Source organism: Anomaloglossus baeobatrachus, chromosome 4 (genome assembly GCF_048569485.1).
Source record: "Anomaloglossus baeobatrachus isolate aAnoBae1 chromosome 4, aAnoBae1.hap1, whole genome shotgun sequence".
Taxonomy (NCBI): Eukaryota; Metazoa; Chordata; class Amphibia; order Anura; family Aromobatidae; genus Anomaloglossus; species Anomaloglossus baeobatrachus.
Window position 1 is genome coordinate 346,217,227 of NC_134356.1, and position 24,054 is coordinate 346,241,280.

Here is a 24,054-nt window from a genome sequence, read left to right on the forward strand (position 1 = left end):
AGATGTAATATAATTTACTTTCTAGTGATAAGTGAGCACTGCCATGCTCGGGTGGTTGGTACTCGTAATGAGCAGATAGGACGCTTGGATGGGTGTGACTCCTGTACAGAGTATAATGGAAGTCAATGGGGGAACCCTAGCATTTTTTCCAGAAGATCTTCCAGAAAAATGCTCGAGTTCCTCAAAGACTTTCAGTATACTCAGTACTTGAGTAGAAGCAGTTCGAGCATCTGACATCTCATTAAGAGTACCGACCACCCGAGCATGGGTCACTCATCACTATTGCATTCACTCCATGTTCAGCAGGAGCTGCAACTAATTTAGTAAGAGGCCCATCTTCCTCCAGCATAAAATATGGCGATCTTAATAAATTCCCCTCATTGACTTCTGTTGGTTAGCTTTCCGAGCTTGCACTGGGACTCTTCAGAGGTCAATATGCAGGGTAGGGCCTGACCATCACCTATTGTGTTCTCTAGGTATGGGTCTACCTGTCATTGTATTCCTCCCTGTGAATTACCAGCTACAAGTGTGATCAGGATCTGAAATCTTCCAAATAATCTAGCTATGAAATAAAAGCCGACTGTCCCAATCCATTCCTGGAATTTCTTAATAATATTTCCCTGCTGCCCTTTAATCCGTTATAACAAAATTAGAAGGTCAGATCCACAACCACCATTACTTTCCAATCATCTTCTATAAATCTGTCAGCCTTCAAAGCTAAGATGAGCTCAGTGTGATACCAGCATGGACCTTCAGCTTAGCTGCTCTTTTCAAGTTTCTCTACTGAAGGCGATTCTGTTTTATTATTCATAAAGCTGTGATCCTTTTAAGGTTGTGCAGATGAAAATGTAGGGTGGAATTCATTAAGACGGGTGTTCTTTCCAGCAGTGTTAGCCCAGAGCCGGCTGGAGGAAGATGGGCCAGTGTCATTACGAGGTGTTCTACTGTTAATGAAGTCAGATGGCCGTGCACCAGGGAAAGAACATGTACTCCAATCGCCGGCTGTGGCATCTTTCTGCTCTAATTTGTGGCATAAATAATACTGTATCTGTCTGGCTGTGCTAGGCCACACACACTAGGACAAAAACTGGTGTAAAATTCTCACTGAATCTGGCCCTTGTGTAATGAACACTATGTTTATGTATATTTATAGTGTTAATTACAACTTTGTATAGTGTTCATATTGCTAATGGTGTTGTCTACTACTTGGACAACCCCTTCTCATTCTGGATGTCTGCCCCGATTAAGATAAAAAAAGCTTACACTCTCCTGTGGTGGCGCAGTTCCAGCGCTCACATGGGGTTGTGACGTGATGTGAGCCTGTGCCCAATCACCGCCGACTTCTCTCTCCCCCTACATGTATAAGGGAGATCTCATCTTAATTACTCATACATCTGAAGGTGGAAAAGAGAGGACAGCGGTGGTGAGGCACAGGGCATGCGTGACCTCACAACCTCACGAGAGCATGGGAGCTGGGAGGATTTTTATTTTAATGGAGCCAAACATGAGGAATTAAAGAGTTGTCCTAGTAGTTTAACCATAATGCTCTACGGGCAGATGGTACAATCCACCTAACATGCTCCCGTGTAACGAAACTATGGCTATGTAGGTCCTTTCATACTAATAAAACATTCTGTTTTGTAATCACCGATGTGCAGCATTGAGTAATTAAACTTAGAAGTCATATTTAAATTAGCCTGGAAGTGCATTTGGGGCGTGTCCAGTTCTTGCATGTGTTACTAAATACTATACCGCTAATTTACCCCTAAGGGTATGTGCGCACTAGGCGTTTTTTTCACGCTGCGTTTTTATGTGCGTTTTTGTCTCAAACGCACCCGCGGCTAAAAAACGCGACAAAAACGCACGCGTTTTTGCCGTGATTTGGTGCGTTTTTTGCTGCGTTTTTGCTCACTGCGTTTTTAATCAGTGCACAATGCCATTAAAGATTGTTGATGAAATAAAAAAAAAAAGGTCTGATGTCATTTCCTTCTTCAAAATGTTCATTGTATGCAGGAGAGCAGACAGCTGCAGAACTAGTGTATGCAGGAGAGCAGACAACAGCTGCAGAACTACAAGGCTCAGCATCCTCCATTCACTAGTGTATGCAGGAGAGCAGACAGCAGCTGCAGAACTACAAGTCTCAGCATCCTCCATTCACTAGTGTATGCAGGAGAGCAGATAGCAGCTGCAGAACTACAAGTCTCAGCATCCTCCATTCACTAGTGTATGCAGGAGAGCAGACAGCAGCTGCAGAACTACAAGGCTCAGCATCCTCCATCCAGGACTGTATGCAGTTTTTTGCCCAAAAAGGAAAAAAAAAATGACGTGGGCTTCGCCATATTTTTGTATGCTAGCCGGGTACAGCAGGCAGGTACGGGCTGCCCCCAACCCCCAGCTGCCTATTTGTACCCGGCTGGTAACCAAAAATATAGAGAAGCCCTTTTTTTTTAATTATTTCATGAATTTCATGAAATAATTAAAAAAAAAAAATGACGTGAGCTTCGCCTAATTTTTGAGTCCAGCCGGGTACAACTAGGCAGCTGGGGATTGGAATCCACAGTGCAGGGTGCCCAAGCTTTCTGGCCACCCCCACTGCGAATTGCAGTCCGCAGCCACCCCAGAAAATGGCGCTTTCATAGAAGCGCCATCTTCTGGCGCTGTATCCAACTCTTCCAGCTGCCCTGATGCCGGGTGGCTAGCTGGGTAATAATGGAGTTAGGGCTAGCTGTATATTACCAGCTGGCCCTAAGCCCGAAATTCATGGTGTCACGCCAATATTAGACATGGCCACCATGAATTTCTAGTAATGATAAAAAAAAAAACACAACACACAGAAAAATATTTTTATTAGAAATAAAACACAACACAATTAGTGACTCCATCTTTATTGAAATAAAGAACCCCCCTCCGCAGTAATCCTGGGTTAAGGGTCCCGCGCCGTCCAATCCGGATCCAATATCATCTGATCGGTTTGCTGGAAGGCAAAGCGATCAGATGATGTGTCAGGTTAAACTACGTGAATCACATCACACATCAGCTGATTGTATAAAAGCCAATTATACAATCAGCTGAAGCATCAGTGCAAAAAAAAAAAAATACTCACTTATGTGCTGTGCTGATTACCGGCAGCTCCTGGAGCCATCGATTGGACAGGAGTCTGATCCTGTCCCATCGCTGCAGGAGCTGCCGGTAATCAGCTGATGAAGTCCCCTGACGGCAGGATCAGCTGATAGCCGGCCGTGCGCGAAAAAGCCGGCGAGACTACGATCAGCTGATGCGTCAGTTGACTGCATCAGGTGATCCACCGCCAGGTCCTGCAAGCAAGGTCCTGCCCCGGGGAGACTGCACACAGCCAGAGCGGTGGTACCGAGACGGGCTGGGAGCGGGCATGGCACCGGGACCCTGCAGACAGGTGAGTATATATGACATTTTTTTTTTTCTACTGTTCACTTTTGTTTTCGCCGCTGCCTCCACCTCCCGCCCAGACATGGCGCCGCACGGAGCTGACATGGCACCGGGCGGGTTGTGGACGCAGCGGTGACGGTACCTGGAGGATTCATGCTTCTGTGTTTACCAACAGAAGGAGTCCTCTTCCTGTACACGTCACTTTACTGCCCACCCCTTGCGTTTATAGCTGCGTTTTTAGTCATAGAAACGCGGCTATATGCGTTTTTCCTTGCGTTGTTGAACATCTCATTGAACTCAATGGGTGAAAAACGCAGTGAAATACGCAGAAATAATTGACATGCTGCATTTATGTGGTCACCACAAAAACGCAGCTACAAAAAAACGCTGTGTGCGGACAGCACTTCTGAAAACCCATAGACATTGCTGGGGAAGCAATGTCACTGCGTTTTCAGCACAAAAACGCGGTGAAAAACGCCGCTAAAAACGCGGCAAAAACGCCTAGTGCGCACAAGGCCTAAGAGGTAATACCTTCCATATAACAATTGGTATGCATTGTTTTGCGGAAGTGGCAGTTTTGTAGTATAGAAGTTGTAGCTGGACAGATCAGTTTCTAGGTCATGTGAAGAAAGGGCTGCTGATGAATCACCACGCTTACTCTTGGCTATATTCGGTAGGATTAGTAACTAGTCAGCGACCATGAACAAAAACCTCAGTGATCAGCAATGTCTAGCACCTTGAATCTCTTGAACAGGGAGTGGTAGTTGCTGAGTAACTATGCAGTTGTTCTATGGCTCCAATAAATTCTGTGCTGTGTACATCCAGCCTGAAGCCATACACTTTGTATACCACTTCTTTCCTAGGGTATGTGCACACAATGCCACTTTATTGCGTTTTTTTTATGCGATTTTTTTTTTTTTTTTTTTTTTTTGTGCAGTGTTGTCACAAAACTGTATGCAAATCCTTAGGCTATGTGCTCACATTGCAGACTTTCTGCACACAAAACTGCATGTTTTAGTAGGAAAAAAGCAGAGAAAATGTGTTTTGTTTTTTTTTATTCCATTTTTATTTTTTACCTGTGTTCATGTGTTTTTTTTTTTTTTTTTTTTTTTTTTTTTTTACATTATGGCAATCGTGGTGGTTCCTGCTCTGTACCCCCATGATCACTGATGTTACAGTGGAGACCTGGCTCTCACTGCCAGGCGCAGTGCCTGCGCTGCTTCCAACAGTTTAACAACCTAAATGCTGTGATCAATCATGATCACAGCATTTAGGAGGCAGGGAGAGGACTCTCTTACCTCTCCCTGGCGATCCGGTCCTTGTAATGTGATCACAGGAACCCGATCACTGCCATGGCAATGACCCCAGGTTACTAAGCTACGGATCGCCTCACACACCATGCTGGCTGCATGGTGTGTGAGGCGAAGTGTCAGTGCTGCGAGTGACCGATATAATCCACTGCAGTGATCAAGCTCGAGCACTGCAGTGGATTATATCAGACTCAGTGAAAAAAAGCAGAAAGAATTGACAAGCTGTAGATTTTTTCTGCACCAAAATCTGCAAGGAAAAAATCTGCAACATGTGCCCAGCAATTCAGGATTCTCATAGACTTTGCTGGGATGCATTTTTTTCTTGCAGTATTTATTAAAGGGAACCTGTCACCTGATTTGGTGACTATCAGCTGCAGCCACCACCATTGGGCACTTATATACAGCATGTTAGAATGCTGTATATAAGAGCCCAGGCCGCTCTGTAGAATGTAAACATGACTTTATAATACTTACCTAAACGGTGCAGATGGGTGTCTCCATTCTCTGCGTGCGGCGCCTCCTCTTTCGGCCATCTTTGTCCTCCTTCTGACGCTGGGGTGCATGACACGTCCTTTGTCATGCACAGAGGCCAGCATTGAGGTCCTGCGCAGGCGCACTATAATACTTTGCTCTGCCCTGCTCAGGGCAGATCAAAGTGCGCCTGCGCAGGGCTTCAATGCCGGTGCGTGTGCATGACGTAAGACGCGTCATGCACCCTGGTTTCAGAAGGAGAACAAAGATGGCCGAAAGAGGAAGCGCCGCACCCGGGGAACGGAGATGCCCATTTGACCCATCTGCACCGTACTGACCACTTTGGTAAGTATTATAAAGTGATTTTTATGTTCTACACACCGGCTTGGACTCATATACAGCATGTTAGAATGTTGTATATAAGAGCCCACTGGTGGTGGCCGCAGCTTATAGCCACCAAATCTGCTGACTGGTTCCCTTTTAAAATCTACAAGAAAAAATGCAGTGAGGGCACACAGCCTTATACCAGCAAAGTCAATGAGAATCCTGAAGTCTCATGCACATGATGCTTTTTTTGCCTTTTCATATTTGGTTCAGAAATAAATTTGCAGCATGTGAATTTTCAGCATTTTTGCCCCCTAGAATGCATAAAAAACACATGCAAAAAAGCCCATGCTTTTTTGTTTTTCTCCCAAGAGATGTAGATTTAATGCAGAAATTTCTGCAGCCAAATACTCAGTCTATGCACATAGCCTTAAAGGGATGTTCCCCTCATTCAAATCTTATTGTCTGCGGGTCTAGGGTACTGTACTCTCCCCCCAGCGCTGCTCCTACTCGCTGCCTAATGAGTTCACTGGTCTCCTTCCATAACGTCACGTGATCCCTGCAGACAGTCCCCATTGACTGCAGCCTTCACAGCAAGATTTTTGGTTACTAACTATTGAAGCAAACCTTTAAGCTGACCATATGCATGAGATAGCGGTCAGTCATGTGCAGGTTGTCGTCTGTGATCTCTCCCGACTCCCCCCAAACATGGCCACTTGGATTGGCCGAACCATTCGTGTCTTCAGGAGGCATAGGTGGAAAAGTTGCTGCCACATACCCCTGTCACTGGCTTGTCTGCCCTGTAAATAAAAGGCTCAGGTGTTTGATGCTTAACTGCCGATTCTTATGTCTATTGGGGGAGATCTATTGATTTATTTAATCCTGTTGAAATCAGTGGACTCATTTTAATTAGTATAGGGCCTTTAGGCTGCTTCACATATCTGTGTCTCCATTATGTGTGACGTCCATTTTCACACATATTGAAGACATGGACACATGTAGACCCATTAATATCAATGGGTTTACGCACATAATGTGTCCATATGGGGCACACGCTTGTCTGTGTGCTGCACATGGCAACATGTCTGTTTTCTTCCTGCAGTACGGGTGTCACACGGACCGCACACTGATGTTATTTGTGTGACACATACCAGAGAAAACACAGGTCACATAAAAATAAAGAATTTTTATACTTCCCTGTCTCCGGTGCTGCTGTCTCTGCCTCTGCTGTTGCTTCCGGGCCGCTCATTATGCTCATTGGATATTCACTGCACTCACCACGGACCTGGATGTAACAGCAGCGGGGGAGATGGCAGTGCTGGGGACAGGTAAGTATTCCAGCTCTTGCGGTCTGTGTGCTGTCCGGATGTTAAAGGGACATCACATGTAAAACATACACATACTCCACCATGGACCTTGCAAAACGTTTGTTTTTTGCACAGACGTGTCACAGAGGCCTTAAAGAGTAACCACTGTTTCATGTTTGTTTGTTTGTTTTTTTAATTCTATAAATTATTTGTACACATGAAAATATCAACTTTGTAGTATATCTCATCAGAGAAATCTGCTTCTTTCTCTCACAACTCAGAGGTAAAAGCTGTAAAATGTGTCTTCAGAAAATACCTTTATTCACATTAGGCCCCTTCATACGTCCGTGTTTTCAGTACGTGTGGCATTTATACGTGTCCTGTTTTTCACAGATGCCACACATGCCTATTATAACATATGGTGCAGCTCCATGTCAGTGTTTTGCACAGACCGTGTATCCGTGTGAACCACGAGACATGTCTGTGTATTTCTGGCAGGGGCCAATACAATTCTATGGGTCCGTGTAAACGCGTACAGCACTCAGACGGCAACTGTGTGCCATGCATGTGCTGTATTACGGTATGTATGTAACACAAAGTATAGAGAAGCTGTGTCATTTTCATTTTTTACATCCATACCGGTAAAACACGGATAAGTGATAAAAAATAAACTGATTGACAAAACGCACTGTGGACAGGGACGTGTGAAGGGGTCCTTACCGAAATAGATGAAAACTGCTTCTCATACAGTTCTGTGGAGAGGGCAGGAGAACGAGGCAGATGGTGGTTTTAGGAGAACTTGCAGCAGAACGTCTATCAGACATGACAACTGTGAGGTAAAGCTAGAAGACTGCTAGAGACTGCTGTTGCTCGATCTTAGGCTGGGGCCACATGCAGCACTAGTGCGATCCTCGCATGACACTCGGCTCACACTGGCAGCACAGCAGGAGCTGAGTGTCATGCGAGTGTCCCTGCTACTGAGGTGCGAGCGGACCTCAGCTGCAGGGGGCAGGCCGGATGTGGGGAGGGAGGGATTTCTCTCCCTCTCTCCTGCGTAGCCGGCCATTGTGATTCTCGCTCTGCACTTGTGGTACACGGCTGTACCGCGAGTGCAGTGAGATTTTTCTCTCGCCCCATTCACTTGAATGGGTGCGAAAGAAAGCGTCTCGCATTAGAATTGCAGCATGCTACGATTGTTTTCTCGGTCCGATTAGGGCTGAGAAAATAACCGCTCATATGCGCTGACACACAGGCTAGAATTGGTCCGAGGGGAATGCGATGTTTTATTGCACTCCACTCGCACTGTTTTACTCGCCGCGTGGCTTAGGCCTTAAAGGTATAATTTTACCAATTGTTTTCATCTTTCTTAAAGGGATATTCCCATCTCCAAGCTCTGATTGTAATTTGTAGTAGGTGTAAAAATAATATTGGATTTTGAAGATGGGAGTAACTCTTTTAGGATAATGTTTGTAATCCCCTCATCCTTTATAAAGGGGTTGTCCAGTCTAAAATGACAAGTCTGTAGTCCCTCTATATGACTGCAGACTTGTGAATCCTGACATTGTGTACACTGCGCGCTGTAGGATTCTTCTTTGTCAGCGCCAGGAATGGCAGTCACATGATCACAAGTATGCGATATGCATACTCCCTGGCCAGAATCCCACTAGACTGTTTCCAATTTCACTCATTACACTTGCTTTGAGCACGCCGGAAACAGTCATACTTTCGGTCACATGACTGCTGTTCCAGGGGCTGACACCGAAGAATCCCCACAGCGTGCAATGTGAGGATGCACAGTCTGTAGTCATTATGTGACTACAGACTTGTCATTTTACACCGGACAACCTCTTTTAAGGTAAGATTATTTTTCTATGTGGCAGAGAAATTATAGTTGGATATAAAGATTGCCGCTCTTTAGTTAATGTGGAGGGTACTTAGGTGGTAATATTTTCACTGCTCAGTTTTGTCTCCATAAACATGTATCCAGAGCACAAATTGTGCCATGTATTATTAAATTAAAATATAAGCGTCGTCCTTTGGAGTCTGAATGGGAGAAAATGAAATTGGTAATTAGTTAGTCACAGCATTGATCTGTACAGAACATTGCACACTGTGGAAATAATGGATTAATCATTCCTGGTTTCTGTAGAACACTAGCTAGAGCTGCCAGTCTTGTTAGGGGAGAGCTGGCTAGCCTTGTGTAGTGGCCGCTCTCTGACGACATTTCAGTTGGTCTTTATTTGTCGTAGACATACATTTTATATACTATAAGTATTTTTTTTTCTTTTTTGGCTCCCGCCGGTGTTACATTTGGTAATTACATTTCTGATGAGTGACACACACAAGCAATCTAATTAGCTTGGCTTAAACTGTGGAGTCAAACATGTCTGATTAAACACAGACTTTCCATCTAAAGCAGCTGAAATAATAAACGCTCCATAGTCTGCCTGTGAGTTAAAAAGAAAAAAGCTAAAATGGCCCTAATTGTTTGAACAAGATTAAAATCTGGTTATATTCAAGTCCTTGGACACGATTGGTCGTCGGTGTGGTCATAATGTGACCTCAAAGTATGTATACGTTTTAGTAGATATTCTGGTCCCAATGTCAGACCACAAAGGTCAGGAATGTAGACAATTGATTCAAACCACATGTATGTTACTAAACTAGAAATAAAGACGATTGTGTGTTTGTGGAAACTTGTTATGAGTATATACATGGACAAATACACATGAAGGTGGGTGTACTGTTCCATTCTAAGGACATCTATTTATGCAGGCAGAGGCATGCTGCGTTAAAGGGTTTTTCAGCCTAAAATGACAATGATGCTATGTGACTTCAGACTTGTGAATCCTCATATTGCACTGTATGCTGTGAGGATTCGCTGGTATCCGAGCCAGGAACGATGATCACGTGGCCGCAAATGTCCGCTATGCATGTTTCCAGCCACATTCCAACTAGATGGGCACTGCATTGTGTGAGGCCGCTGCTGCCCTCTAGGCGGATTCTGGCCAGGGGTCTGCATATCACATACTTTTGGTGACGGGATTGCCGTTCCTGGCTCCCAGAATCCTCAGTGTACAGTGTGTGTGCTGCAAGGATTCACAAGTCGCATAGAGTGACACATACAGTGACTGCAGACTTGTCATTTTAGACTGGACAACCTCTTTAAAGTGACAATCAAAACCAACTGTAAAAGCCCCCATACACATTAGATGGTTGTTGGACAAACGATGCTTTGGCCAACAGCCTTCTCAGCCAACTCCCCACACACTGAGGTGCTCTTTTGGCATAGGGGCTCCTGTGTTCTCTCTGAGAAAGCTGCCGGCCGACATGTCTCATCTCCAGAAGAACAATGTTAAGTTATTCTGAAATAAGATCGTCATTTACCCCGACCATCAGTTGGCCGGTGCCCCCCATACACATTAGATTGTTGCCCAAACCCGTCTATTGGCAGGTTCAGCCGACATTAGTCTCATATACTATATATGGGGGCCTTAAGGCCTTATTCACACCCACTTTATTCTAGCATGTAAAAACGGACTCATTTTCATCAGTAATTCTGTATGAGATTTTCACCACCAGTGAATCCAAAAATAAATCAAATATTGCCATACCTCTACATTGTGTCCACAAAAAAAAATCTGACACCTTCATTTTTTTTATTGGACCTACATGGGTACATAATTTATATAGATTTTAAAAAAAGACATCAATGAAGTTCAATTTTTCTCGAATCACAGATCAAAATTATCCAAAGTCTATGATACCATGAAAATCGTGTGCGTGTGCTGTCTGTGAGCAATGTTGGAACGGTCAGGCGAAGCTTTGCCATTTATTTTGGATTCCTGAAAATCACTGATGAAATGCTGATGGTAGACACTGAAACACTGGTGAAAACCAATGACACAAACCCCTTTTTTCTTGCTTATGTGAAAAATAACGAGCCACTGAATGAGACATTGGGTTATCTTTAGTTAGCATTGGATTTTATCCTTTACATTTGTAGTTTTTTTTTTTTTTTACCCGGTTTAGGTATGTCTGGTAAAAATGTAGCATTCCCATTTACAAAAGCCCACCTTCTATTGGGGGCAAACATGAATTGGCCAATTTGTGCGTTGGCACCTTTTCTTGAAAAATACACTCTACATAGTAGTATTGAAGTTAAAATTTGACATATATTTGCATATATACTGAACAAAAATATAAACGCAATACTTATGTTTTAGTGTATTTTAAAAGTGGCCTTTTATTGTGGCAAACCTAAGGCACACCTGTGCAATAATCATGCTATCTAATCAGCATCTTGATATGCCACACTTGTGAGGTGGATAGATTTTCTGCAAATGAGACGTGCGCAATATACAGACAGACAAATTTGTGAAGAATATTTGAGAGAGAAAAAGGCCATTTTGGTAAATAGAAAAAGTCTTAGATCTTTGAGTTCAGATGATGAAAAATGAAAGCAAAAACAAAACAGTTTCTATTTTTGTTCAGTACATCTTGGCGTACACAGTGTGCTGCAGTCATGGCAGCTTGCACCTATTCACACATGCCTCATCCTTCTAAGAGGTGCTGGTCAGCCTTTGGTTCTTTATTGCATGGGTGATTTTGATCCATGACAGATTAAAAACAGACACGTTTCTAATTTCTTGGGGACAGACAGGCCACAAAAAGAATATGAACATATGCACCACACCATAAACTATAATAGATACAGATTCAATCAGTGAAAACCCCATATAGAAACACGTAAATGAAAAACTGATGTCTGAATGAGGCCTAAGGCATAGTTGTATATTGTTCTAACCCCACATTCGGTGCAATCATTTCAAATGGTCACACTGAGCGCTGGGTGTCTGTAGCATCAATAAAGGGGCAATTTGCCAAAATTCTACTTTTAACACATATAGTTGTCTTCACCTGCGTGCTGCACCCTTCACCTTTTATAGGTGATCGTCACATGAAACCTCATTCATTTCAGTTTTACGTCACCAAAGTTGCAGTGTAGCCACTGTGTTATCACCCTGCTCCGGCCTTTGCTGTGTAGCCACAGCGTTCTTGCCCTGCTCCGGCCTTTGCAGTGTAGCCACAGCGTTCTCGCCCTGCTCCGGCCTTTGCAGTGTAGCCACAGCGTTCTCGCCCTGCTCCGGCCTTTGCAGTGTAGCCACAGCGTTCTCGCCCTGCTCCGGTTTTTGCAGTGTAGCCACAGCGTTCTCACCCTGCTCCGGCCTTTGCAGTGTAGCCACAGCGTTCTCGCCCTGCTCCGGCCTTTGCAGTGTAGCCACAGCGTTCTCGCCCTGCTCTGGCCTTTGCAGTGTAGCCACAGCGTTCTTGCCCTGCTCTGGCCTTTGCAGTGTAGCCACAGCGTTCTCGCCCTGCTCCGGCCTTTGCAGTGTAGCCGCAGCGTTCTCGCCCTGCTCCGGCCTTTGCAGTGTAGCCGCAGCGTTCTCGCCCTGCTCCGGCCTTTGCAGTGTAGCCGCAGCGTTCTCGCCCTGCTCCGGCCTTTGCAGTGTAGCCGCAGCGTTCTCGCCCTGCTCCGGCCTTTGCAGTTGAGCCGCAGCGTTCTCGCCCTGCTCTGGCCTTTGCTGTGTAGCCGCAGCGTTCTCGCCCTGCTCCGGCCTTTGCAGTGTAGCCGCAGCGTTCTCGCCCTGCTCCGGCCTTTGCAGTGTAGCCGCAGCGTTCTCGCCCTGCTCCGGCCTTTGCAGTGTAGCCGCAGCGTTGTCGCCCTGCTCCGGCCTTTGCAGTGTAGCCGCAGCGTTGTCGCCCTGCTCCGGCCTTTGCAGTGTAGCCACAGCGTTGTCGCCCTGCTCCGGCCTTTGCAGTGTAGCCACAGCGTTGTCGCCCTGCTCCGGCCTTTGCAGTGTAGCCACAGCGTTGTCGCCCTGCTCCGGCCTTTGCAGTGTAGCCACAGCGTTGTCGCCCTGCTCCGGCCTTTGCAGTGTAGCCACAGCGTTCTCGCCCTGCTCCGGCCTTTGCAGTGTAGCCACAGCGTTGTCGCCCTGCTCCGGCCTTTGCAGTGTAGCCACAGCGTTGTCGCCCTGCTCCGGCCTTTGCAGTGTAGCCACAGCGTTGTCGCCCTGCTCCGGCCTTTGCAGTGTAGCCACAGCGTTGTCGCCCTGCTCCGGCCTTTGCAGTGTAGCCACAGCGTTGTCGCCCTGCTCCGGCCTTTGCAGTGTAGCCACAGCGTTCTCGCCCTGCTCCGGCCTTTGCAGTGTAGCCACAGCGTTCTCGCCCTGCTCCGGCCTTTGCAGTGTAGCCACAGCGTTGTCGCCCTGCTCCGGCCTTTGCAGTGTAGCCACAGCGTTGTCGCCCTGCTCCGGCCTTTGCAGTGTAGCCACAGCGTTGTCGCCCTGCTCCGGCCTTTGCAGTGTAGCCACAGCGTTGTCGCCCTGCTCCGGCCTTTGCAGTGTAGCCACAGCGTTGTCGCCCTGCTCCGGCCTTTGCAGTGTAGCCACAGCGTTGTCGCCCTGCTCCGGCCTTTGCAGTGTAGCCACAGCGTTGTCGCCCTGCTCCGGCCTTTGCAGTGTAGCCACAGCGTTGTCGCCCTGCTCCGGCCTTTGCAGTGTAGCCACAGCGTTGTCGCCCTGCTCCGGCCTTTGCAGTGTAGCCACAGCGTTCTCGCCCTGCTCCGGCTTTTGCAGTGTAGCCGCAGCGTTCTCGCCCTGCTCCGGCTTCTTGCTCAGGGAATGCTGTTTTTTTCCTGTGATAGTTCCGCTCTGTTGCTCACAGAGGTCAGCACTTTCTACATGACTCTTATTTGGCAGCACAATACCTGAGACTGCATATTTTATCTCCTCACTGTCAAGAGTCTTGTTTTCTAGTTTTGATGCTGGATACAATCTTTTCTTAACTGCTCATGTCTTCCTTATGTATGCAGAGATTCCATTATTTCCTGCTGACAGCTTGTGCTTCTCTTTGGGGTTTATTAGACCCTTTTTCTATTTTCTGTCTCTGGGGTTATTGAGACGTTTTACCTGCAGACTCTAGCTTTACCTACTGATGTACCAGGACTAGTTTCTCAAATGACTGCACTAAGGCAAAGTTTTCCAGTGTCGCCTGCAAAATCCATCTTTGTTCTTTTGATTTTCTTAAGAAAATATATATTCTCTGCAAAACAATACTATATGCTTTAGAGTTCCTGCCATTCATGGAGACAAAATGATACCTAGGTTAATAATTGCACGCTTAAGCTTGAATAATTTATATAGCTAGGCTCTAATTGTTTGTGATAAGTTTGGGGGGAGGCAGTGTTGGTTTTCCTAAGGCTATGTGCACACGCTGTGTTTTTTTGATGCTGCGTTTTTGTGCGTTTTTGCCCGCTAAAAACGCACAAAAAACGCACCCGTGGCAAAAAACGTGGCAAACGCATGCGTTTTTACCGCGATTTGGTACGTTTTTGGCTGCGTTTTGCTGCTTTTTTGATCGCTGCGTTTTGCTGCGTTTTTCCAATGCATTGCATGGGGGGAAAACAGAAAAACGCAGGAAAGAATTGACATGTCCATTTTTTTTTTTTTAGCTCAAAAACGCAGCTTAAAAAAAAGTTGTGTGCGGACAGCAAAAATGAAAACTCATAGACTTTGCTGGGGAAGCAAAGTCATGCAGTTTTGAGGCCAAAAACGCACCCGAAAAACGCCGCGAAAAACGCACTGTGTGAACTTACCCTAACCGTACATCATTCACGTCACCAGCGGCTGATCTGATTAGTGAGTTTGTGGATTCATATAATTTGCTAGAACTATATGGTTCTTATCACTTTAATAAAGCCTTGTACTGAAAGGAAGTGTCAGGTTTATGCTTACTAAACAATACTACTGCCATGTTAAGGCCATTAAGATAAGTGCACACATACCTTTATGCTGCAGATAGACTTCACATTTTTGGATATAGGAATTTTGTTAGCTTGTGCACAAAAGCTTGCTAGTGTCCTGAAGATGGTCCCAGTGTGCCGAAGGTCAGTTCTGCTTTTGCCCACAGCAAAGGTAGTGCTGCGTATGGGCTGGAATAGGAGAGCGTGATCTATACGCATGGTTTCAGTGCCTATTGGGGTATGTGCGCATGTGTGCGTATTGCATGCAGTTACGCTGCGTTCTGCACCGCAGCGTAACTGCATGCGTCCTACGTCCCCTGCACAATCTATGGAGATTGTGCAGGAGCCGTGCGCACGTGGCATGTTAGAACGCAGCGATTCGGCTGCTGCCGAATCACTGCGTTCTAAGAAGTGACATGTCACTTCTTTCGTGCGTTCTGCATGCTGTCTATAGGGAGAGGCAGCATGCAGAGCGCACGAATCTGCCGGCACCATGCACTTCAGATTGGAGCTTTTCAGCTGCGCTCTGAAGCGCACGTTTTCGGTGCGTGCAGAGCGCACACGTGCGCACATAGCCTTAGAATTGTGGAGACTTCAATAAACCACCTCATGGAGGTGCTTCTAGTCCGGGACTATCGAGGGCAGAGCATTTCTGATCCTAGGACTTCCCTGGTAGCATCTGAATGCTTGTTAATGTACATTAAAAAAAAATAATTTCCTTTTCTTTACAACACTAAATCTATCTGCAGCCACAAAGGTATGGTTGCACGTTTCTTAAAGTCCCCTGCCTGGCACAAGTATTTGTTTGTAGTTGGCATACACATTCTGACAACTTGGGGTCTTCTTACTTGGACCGACCTGCAGCATGGTACAACTGGCAAACGTTTAAATACCTGTTTACACAGGTGGACTAAAGAAACCGATGCAGCTGAGCAATCTATACTATACATGGGCTGTCATGGTTCCCCGCCAGTGCTAGTCTTGTCTATTGCACAGGACGATGCGCCACCAAGAACTTATTTTTTTTGGACTACAGAAAAGATAATTCGACCTGGATGCTTGGTCATTGAAGTACTTATCAGCCTGGTTACATGGCAAGATAATCATGAAACAAGGTTTTTTTTTAAAAAGTGCTTGTTCATGATTAACATGCAGTTTTTTACTTTTACCCCGTACTCATCTGTTGGGCTGCGCTGAAGCCACTCGTGACTGTGGTATTGAATTGGAATGCAAGCAGTGGCTCGTGTTTAGGCTTTAATCCATTCTCCTGAGTGATGCATTTGTGGGGGACCATTTGGGTTTCCATACCACTCACAGGCTGAACTCCATAGGTGAACAAGATTTACACTGTATTCTACAACACTGTGTATGTATATAAAATATATATGTATATAAAATATAAATATAATATATTATATATACGCACGCACACGCGCGCGCATATATATAATATATATTTTGTGTGTGTGTGTATATATATATTAAACATAATCTACCTTGCAGACTCAAGTCCCCTATAAAGACTTCACAAAATGTAAAAACAAATATATATTATGTATGTAAAATTTCCCCCCAAATAATCTAATTGTCAGAATTGTGTTTTCTTGGTCACCGCACCTTCCTAAAGAAAATGCAATAAGAAGCTATTGAAATGTATGTACCCAAAATAAGTATCAATAAAGACGTCAGCTCACCAGTCAAAGAAATTAGGCTGCTTTCACACCTCCGGTTTTTCCTATGCAGCACAATCCGGCACTTTGCAGAAAAAACGCAACAGTTTTTTTTGCTGCCAGTTGCGTTTTTTTTGCTTAGACTAACATTTGTGCCGCATGGGCTTGCGTTCCGTCCGTTTTTTGCCGCATGCGGCAGATTTAGCCGATGCGGCGGCCGGATGGAATGTTGCCTGGCACATTTTTTTGGCCGATGCGGCGCATTTTCCTATGCATGCCTATGGACGCTGGATGCGGCGCAATGCGTCAAAAACCGCATCCGGCCGCCGCATGCGGTTTTTGCCACTGTGCATGCTCAGTAGCCTGCCGCAAGCGGCAAAAACTGGACGGGCCGCATGTAAAAAACTTATGCAAAGGATGCGGTGTTTTCACCGCATCCATTGCATAGGTTTCACAGCCGGATTGAGCCGCACTGCTCAAACCGGATGTGTGAAAGCAGCCTAAGTCCCCATTCAGCTCCATTAAAAGTAAAAGAAAAATATTTAGGTTTTGGAAAATGGAGGCACAAGCTCGAAAAATTGTTTATACAAAATTCTAAAAAGTTTTTCCCATCAATTAAATAGGGAGAAATTGTTGCAAGTTTGGTGTCACAGTGACTTGGAGGATCATTTTTACTATTAGTTTTACAAAGAAAAATAAATAATAAAAAAAGGCCAAATACCTTTGAGGTTGATAGAAAAATAAAAAAAGCGGTCTGTTGGGAGCAAGTGAAGAAAAAAAAAATATGAACGCACGAAACTAAGAAATTCCCTGCTATTAAAATGATTAACAAGACCACGCATCTTCTGCACACAGTTCAGCTGTTGTAATCCGCAGAACACCGCCCATTATTAGTTCACACTTCTTCGCTCTCATCCAGCTTGTTATGGTTGCTGTTTGACAGACGGAATAAATTTGCATGCTGTGTTATGCTATCCAAAAAATAAAGAAGAAACTCAACAAACCACCAGTTGGGGCTAGATTGGCCTATATCCTCCTGGATTCATCTTAGGGCTAAGTTTGCATAGCCAGTATTTGCTCTGTATCTTTTTGTCTGGCTACAAAAACTGATTGCTTCTGGATCCATTTCTTAAATCATTAAAGTCAATTGATTAAGACTGGCATTGCGCACGGCTGTCTTAATGAATGACTCGTTAGAGTACGATGTGTTGAACTCCTTAATAGGCACACGCCACTTTAAGAGATTGTCTACGTTTGGCACGGACGTACTCAGTCACTGTGTGACTGCAGACTTGTGAATCCTACCAGTGCACGCTATCAGGATGCCCTGGAACCAGCAGCCAGATCGGGTGGTCATGTGACCAGACATATGGCATAGGCATACTCCCAGCCACATTCCAACTAGACATGCACGGCCTTGCCACAGGCATCGGAGAATCCTGACAGCGCACTGCACGTCTATAGTACCTAGCGACTGCAGGCTTTAATGCCTAACCTTGTTGTGCGCCTTTCCATAAGGCCTGTTTCACACGTCAGTGATTCTGGGACGTTTGTGCTTTTTTTTTTCTACGTACCAGAATCACTGACATACGCAGACCCATTATAATGAATGGGTCTGCTCACACATCAGTGATTTTTCACTGCACGTGTCTCCGTGCGGCGTACCCGCGTGTCAGTGATCGCCGCACGGAGACATGTCCATTTTTTTCTGGCATCACTGATGTCCCACGGACCACGCAGTGGTGTGATCCGTGAAACACGTGCCAGAAAAAAACGTGCATATAAAATAAAAATAATTTTTACTCACCCGGCTCCAGTGACTCTCTCTGCAGCCTGTTCTGCCTGCTGCTTCTGAGCCGGCTCATTACTGTCATGCATATTCATGAATGCACGACACAGCCGACCCGGAAGCAGCTGCTGCGGAGGTCAGCACCGGCCGGATGCTGCACCGCGGGAGCGTTCAGCACCATGGAGAGCGGGAGCAGGCGCAGGTGAGTTAATCTCTAAGTGCAATCACGGACCACGGAGAACGGAGCCCGGATTGCACTTAGACAACCCACGTGTGCCGTGAATCACGGCACACGGAGGGACATGTACGTGTTTTACACGTCAGTGAAGAGCGTCTGTGTTTTTTAACTGACGTGTGAAACGGGCCTAAATGCTACAGCCGATAGGGACTTCAACATGCCTGGTGTTAAGAACTTTTGTTAAAGTTACCTTGCCGGTGTAACCATGTCCCACCCCAACAAATCCCCAGCTCCACTCATTTTGGCAAAGCTGCTCCCATGCTGGTGTGAAAACATAAAAACATGCAAATTGCTTGCGCAATATCGGGTTGTATTCCTGGGCCAAAGTGAAAGGCTCAGTGCATAGCTTTTCCTCTGGTTTACACTGATCCAGTTTGTTTACTGGACCTGTTCCAAACAGATATACTTTACATGTGAACTCAGCCTTACTAGTTCTAAAATTGGTAGGTTGTAGACTAAACCATTGTGCTAGTGTGAACCAATCCTAATTTGATGTCGTAGTTTTTATACATTGCTTTGTTGGACTATCCTAGCTTCATACATCAACTGACTTTGATATCTTTTATCTTTGTTTTCTAGGCTTGAATTTAGACAATAAGACTGGATATTATATGTCTGAAGACCAAGCCAGCCTGGTTTTGTGAATTATTACAGGTATGTTTTTCTTTTGTTCTTATTGTTAGAAAAAAAAAAAAATGAGCGAAAACAGATCTTCGTGTTGGATACATACACTGAAAACTAAACTGAAACTACATAAACTGAAAACATGGTCTCTCCTCATTAGCCGATGACTGTCTCTTGCACTTTCTATTGAGCCCATCTTTAATCTGAGCGGATGGCAGCAGTCGGCTGACTGCTTTTGCTCCTTTTTCTCATTTTTCTATGAGGGTATTCATAGTTCTCTCTTCCTACCAGAGGTGGGGCTCAGCAACAAATATTTGTAGTCATACGTAAAAAATGTTCATATTAATGTTGATCTTATAATTTCTGTTATTACATTTATGAGAAGACTTATTGCATGTTAATATTTAAAGACTATCCTTTTTTTTTTTTTTTCAAAAAATAGTTTTGTCCAGCATGGAAGTTTTGAAAATTTGCAAATCACTTTATTAGGAGACTTGTGCATGCATATTGCTTCCAAACCCCAGCTTTTTCCCAGTCTATTTGAGGACTTCAGCTGTATTGATACCAGAACATGACTCGTGCTGGCATGGCATGGACGCCTGCTCTCCTGACCTGGTCGTGTCCGCTTTATGTATTTCTATGCAGCTGACACGCTCCTATCTGGAGGGCCAGCAGCCGGTCCGGGCGATGCAATCCTCGCTCAAGTCACACTCAAGTGTGACTCCAGTCTAAGCACCACACTCCAAGGTGGACACAGTTGCTGATTCTTTCACTGCCAGCTTCTAATAGTGATCTGCAAAGTTTTAGAACTTTCCATGCTCGCCAAAATTATTAAAAAAAAAAAATGTTGAAATGTACACTGTAGGGTTTTCCCCCCCCAAAAAAAGTGAGCCGATTCATCAAAGCTTTCACAAAGCAATTCTGGCATAAACGTTGGGAAAAGCCACAAAATTTAAGCTCAACTTAAAGTTACACCTAAATTTTGTGACTTTTTGTGTTTTTACACCATTTTTTCCCAGCTTTGACAAAATTGGCAGAACTTGTGCGCTTCGGGGGCAGGACTTGATCACTCGTCTATTTTATGATCAGCTGTGGTATACCTGACTTAAGTAAGATTTGTGGCGTAGTGCACATCCTCGTCAGATGCTCCAGATAGAAGCTTCGGATTAATGAAAAAGGTGAATGCCTATGACTCTAGCACGTCTCCTCATCAAGACCAACGTGAACAACGCTGAACTTGATGAATTGGCTCTTTGAATCTGTCTTCAAGATGTATATTATTTCATTATGTTGTGAACAGTTATACATGGAGAACATCAAATTATGGTTTAATTTTGGTTGGTTTCCCAAGATATGGAAAAGTTGTCTTGTTTGTGTTGTGTGACCATTTTGTCTGGACACATACTAAGCAGTATGAAAGCAGGAACACAAGATACAGTATACAACTCCGTAGAAGTTGCATATTGCCGAGCCTAACTAATATAAATAGTTTGGCAACAATTTAGTAATTTATCAAGTTGTGCATGGCTGATTTTCTATAAACTATGCCTATTCTAGTGTCATTAAATGCTGAAACCTCTTTTCAATCACTGTATCTAATTAGAATTGTTTCTATACACAACATGAAGATCATTAGACCATCAGTGTTTATGCTTTTCTTTAATGAACCATTTGTGTTAAGTGATAATATCTAAATACCTTGCAGCGTTTTTGTAAAACTTTCACGATAGGTTTATTTATCAACTATTCAATTATACTCAACAAAAATATAAACACAACACTTTTGGTTTTGCTCTAATTTTTCATGAGTTGAACTTCAATATAGAAGACTTTCTATGTACACAAAAGGCATTTTCTCTTAAATATTCACAGATTTGTCTAAATCTGTGTTAATGAGCACTTCTTTTTTGCTGACATAATCGATCCACCTCATAGGTGTGGCATATCAAGATGGTTAGTAAGCATGTTTATTGCACAGCGATGCCTTAGGCTGGCCACAATAAAAGGCCACTCTAAAACTCTAAGACACACGGCATGAAAATCGAAGCGAGTGGAATGCTTGTTTTATCGCATTCCACTCGGACCAATATTCGCCTATGTGCCAGCACCCATGAGCGATTATTTTCTCAGCCCTAATCGGACCGAGAAAACAATCGCAGCATGCTGCTACTTTAATGCGATCCTGGTTTCTCTCGCACCCATTCAAGTCTATGGGGCGAGAGAAAAATCGCACTGCACTCTCAGTACACCAGTGTACTGCGAGTGCAGTGTGAGAATGGCAATAGCTGGCTACAGAGGAGGGGAGATAAATCCCTCTCTCCACTCCGCAGCTCCAGCCCTTCCCCTCCTCAGAGCCGACCCGGCCCTTCCCTCCTCAGTGTCGGCCCTCCCCTCCTCAGAACGGCACCGCCCCTCCTCAGTGCTGGCCCGCCCCCGGCAGCTAAGGTCTGATCGCATGATTGGACCTCAGTCGCAGTGACACTCGGCTCCCGCAGTGCTGCCAGCGTGAGCTGAATGTCATGCGAGGATCGCAGTAGATCCTTGTAAGACCGAGGCCACACAGTCTCCTTTGCCAACATAATCCATCCACCTCACAGGTGTGGCATATCAAGACGCTGATTAGATAGCATGATTATTGAACAAGTGTGCCTTAGGCTAGGTTCACAAACTGCGTTTTTGACTCTGCGTTTTTGTGCGTTTTGCGGCAAAAAACGCACCCGCATCAAAAAAACGTGGCAAAAAACGCACGCGTTTTTGCTCACTGCGTCTTTATGCATTTTTATCAGTGAACAAAAAAAAAAAGGTCTGATGTAATTTCCTTCTTCAATATGTTCTTCATTCTCCACTAGTGTATGCAGGAGAGCCGACAACTGCAGAACTACAAGTCTCAGCATACTCCATCCAATAGTGTATGCAGGAGAGCAGACAGCAGCTGCAGAACTACAAGGCTCAGCATGCTCCATCCAGGACTGTATGCTGGAGGGAGAGTCAGGGGGAGCAGACCTACAAGGCTCAGCATCCTCCATCCAATAGTGTATGCAGGAGAGCAGACAGCAGCTGTCGAACTACAAGGCTCAGCATCCTCCTTCCAGGACTGTATGCAGGATTTCTTTGCCCCCACAAACAAAAAAAATGACGTGGGCTTCGCCATATTTTTGTATGCTAGCCAGGTACAGCAGGCAGGTACGGGCTGCCCCCAACCCCCCAGCTGCCTATTTGTACCCGGCTGGGAACCAAAAATATAGAGAAGCCCTTTTTTTTTTAAATTATTTCATGAATTTCATGACATACTAAAAAAAAAAAAATGACGTGAGCTTCGCCTAATTTTTGTGTCCAGCCGGGTACAACTAGGCAGCTGGGGATTGGAATCCACAGTGCAAGGTGCCCATGCTTTCTGGGCACCCCCGCTGCGAATTGCAGTCCGCAGCCACCCCAGACAATGACTCTTTCATAGAAGCGCCATCTTCTGGCGCTGTATCCAACCTTCCAGCTGCCCTGATGCCGGGTGGTTCACTGGGTAATAATGGGGTTAGGGCTAGCTGTATATTATCAGCTGGCCCTAAGCCCGAAATTCATGGTGTCACGCCAATATTAGGCATGGCCACCATGAATTTCTAGTAAAGATAAAATAAAACCTCAACACACAGAAAAATATTTTTATTAGAAATAAAACACAACACAATTAGTGACTCCATCTTTATTGAAATAAAGAACCCCCCTCCGCAGTAATCCTGGGTCAAGGGTCCCGCGCCGTACAATCCGGATCCAATATCATCTGATCGGTTTGCTGGAAGGCAAAGCGATCAGATGATGTCAGGTTCAAGGCCTGAATCACATCACACATCAGCTGATTGTATAAAAGCCGTTTATACAATCAGCAGATGCATCGGTGTAAAAAAAAAAAAAAATACTCACTTATGTGCTGATTACCGGCAGCTCCTGGGTCGGAGTCTGATCGCTGCAGGAGCTGCTGGTAATCAGGGATGAAGTCTCCTGACGCATCCGCTGATAGGTTAAAAGGGCCGGCCGCTGGCGTCACCCCGAGACTTACGATCAGCTGATGTGTCAAGTGACTGCATCAGGTGATCCATCGCCAGGTCCTGCATCCTGCAGGCATACGTACCCGGGGAGACTGCACACACCCGGAGCGGCGGTACCGGGAAGAGGAGCTGGGAGCGGGCATGGCATCGGGAGTCTGCAGACAGGTGAGTATGACATTTTTTTTTCTACTGTTCACTTTTGATTTCGCAGCCGCTTCCACCTCCTGCCCGTACATGACGCCGCACGGCAGCATACATGCACAGGACCGGAGGTGGAAGCGGCGGTGATGGTACCGGGAGGATTCACGCTTCTGTGTTTTCTGACAGAAGGAATCCTCTTCCTGTACACGTCACTTTACTACCCACCTCCTGCGTTTATAGCTGCGTTTTTGGTCTTAGAAACGCACCAAAACGCACCTATTTGCATTTCTCATTGCGTCTTTCAACATCCCATTGCACTCAATGGATGAAAAGCGCAGTCAAAAACGCGGGAATAATTGACATCCTGCGTTTTTGTGGCACCACAAAAACGCAGCTGAAAAAAAACGCTGTGTGAAGACAGCAAAAATGAAAACTCATAGACTTTGCTGGGGAAGCAAAGTCATGCAGTTTTCTGAGCAAAAACGCACCCGAAAACTGCGCAAAAACGCCGCGAAAAACGCACTGTGTGAACTTGCCCTTAGGCTGGCCACCATAAAATGCCACTCTGAAATGTGCAGTTTTACAGTTTTGAGAGGGCTAGGGGAAGGGGAAGGGGAAAAGGGTGCGGGTGAGGTCAGAAAACCAGTCCGTATATGGCGTGACCACCATTTGCCACAGTGCACCACATCTCTTTTGCAGCAGTTGTAATATGGGCACACAAATACAGTCAGGAGCAGTGTTGTCTGATCTGTTATAGCAGGACTATCCGCAATGGGAAGGAAAATGACATTTACTTGTTTTTTTCATTTTGTTGACGAATGTGGAAAAAAAAAAATCAGTGCAGTGACTTCCATATCTAAAAGTGTAGATTTGCTTGGTAATTGGAGCTCATTACTGGTAAGTCACCTCTGACAACAACTTCTGTCTG

The 24,054-nt window shown here is 45.2% G+C and overlaps 1 protein-coding gene across 1 annotated transcript in view; it reads left to right on the forward strand.

Moving 5' to 3' along the window:
• The window catches only part of LOC142302402 (plexin-B2-like), a 335,800-nt gene that overhangs the window by 63,669 nt on the left and 248,077 nt on the right, over nucleotides 1–24,054 (forward strand). Inside the window, exon 2 of the mRNA XM_075343449.1 lies at nucleotides 18,901–18,975. The gene's annotated coding sequence lies outside the window, so the exon portion shown is untranslated. The remainder of the gene's footprint in view (nucleotides 1–18,900; nucleotides 18,976–24,054) is intronic.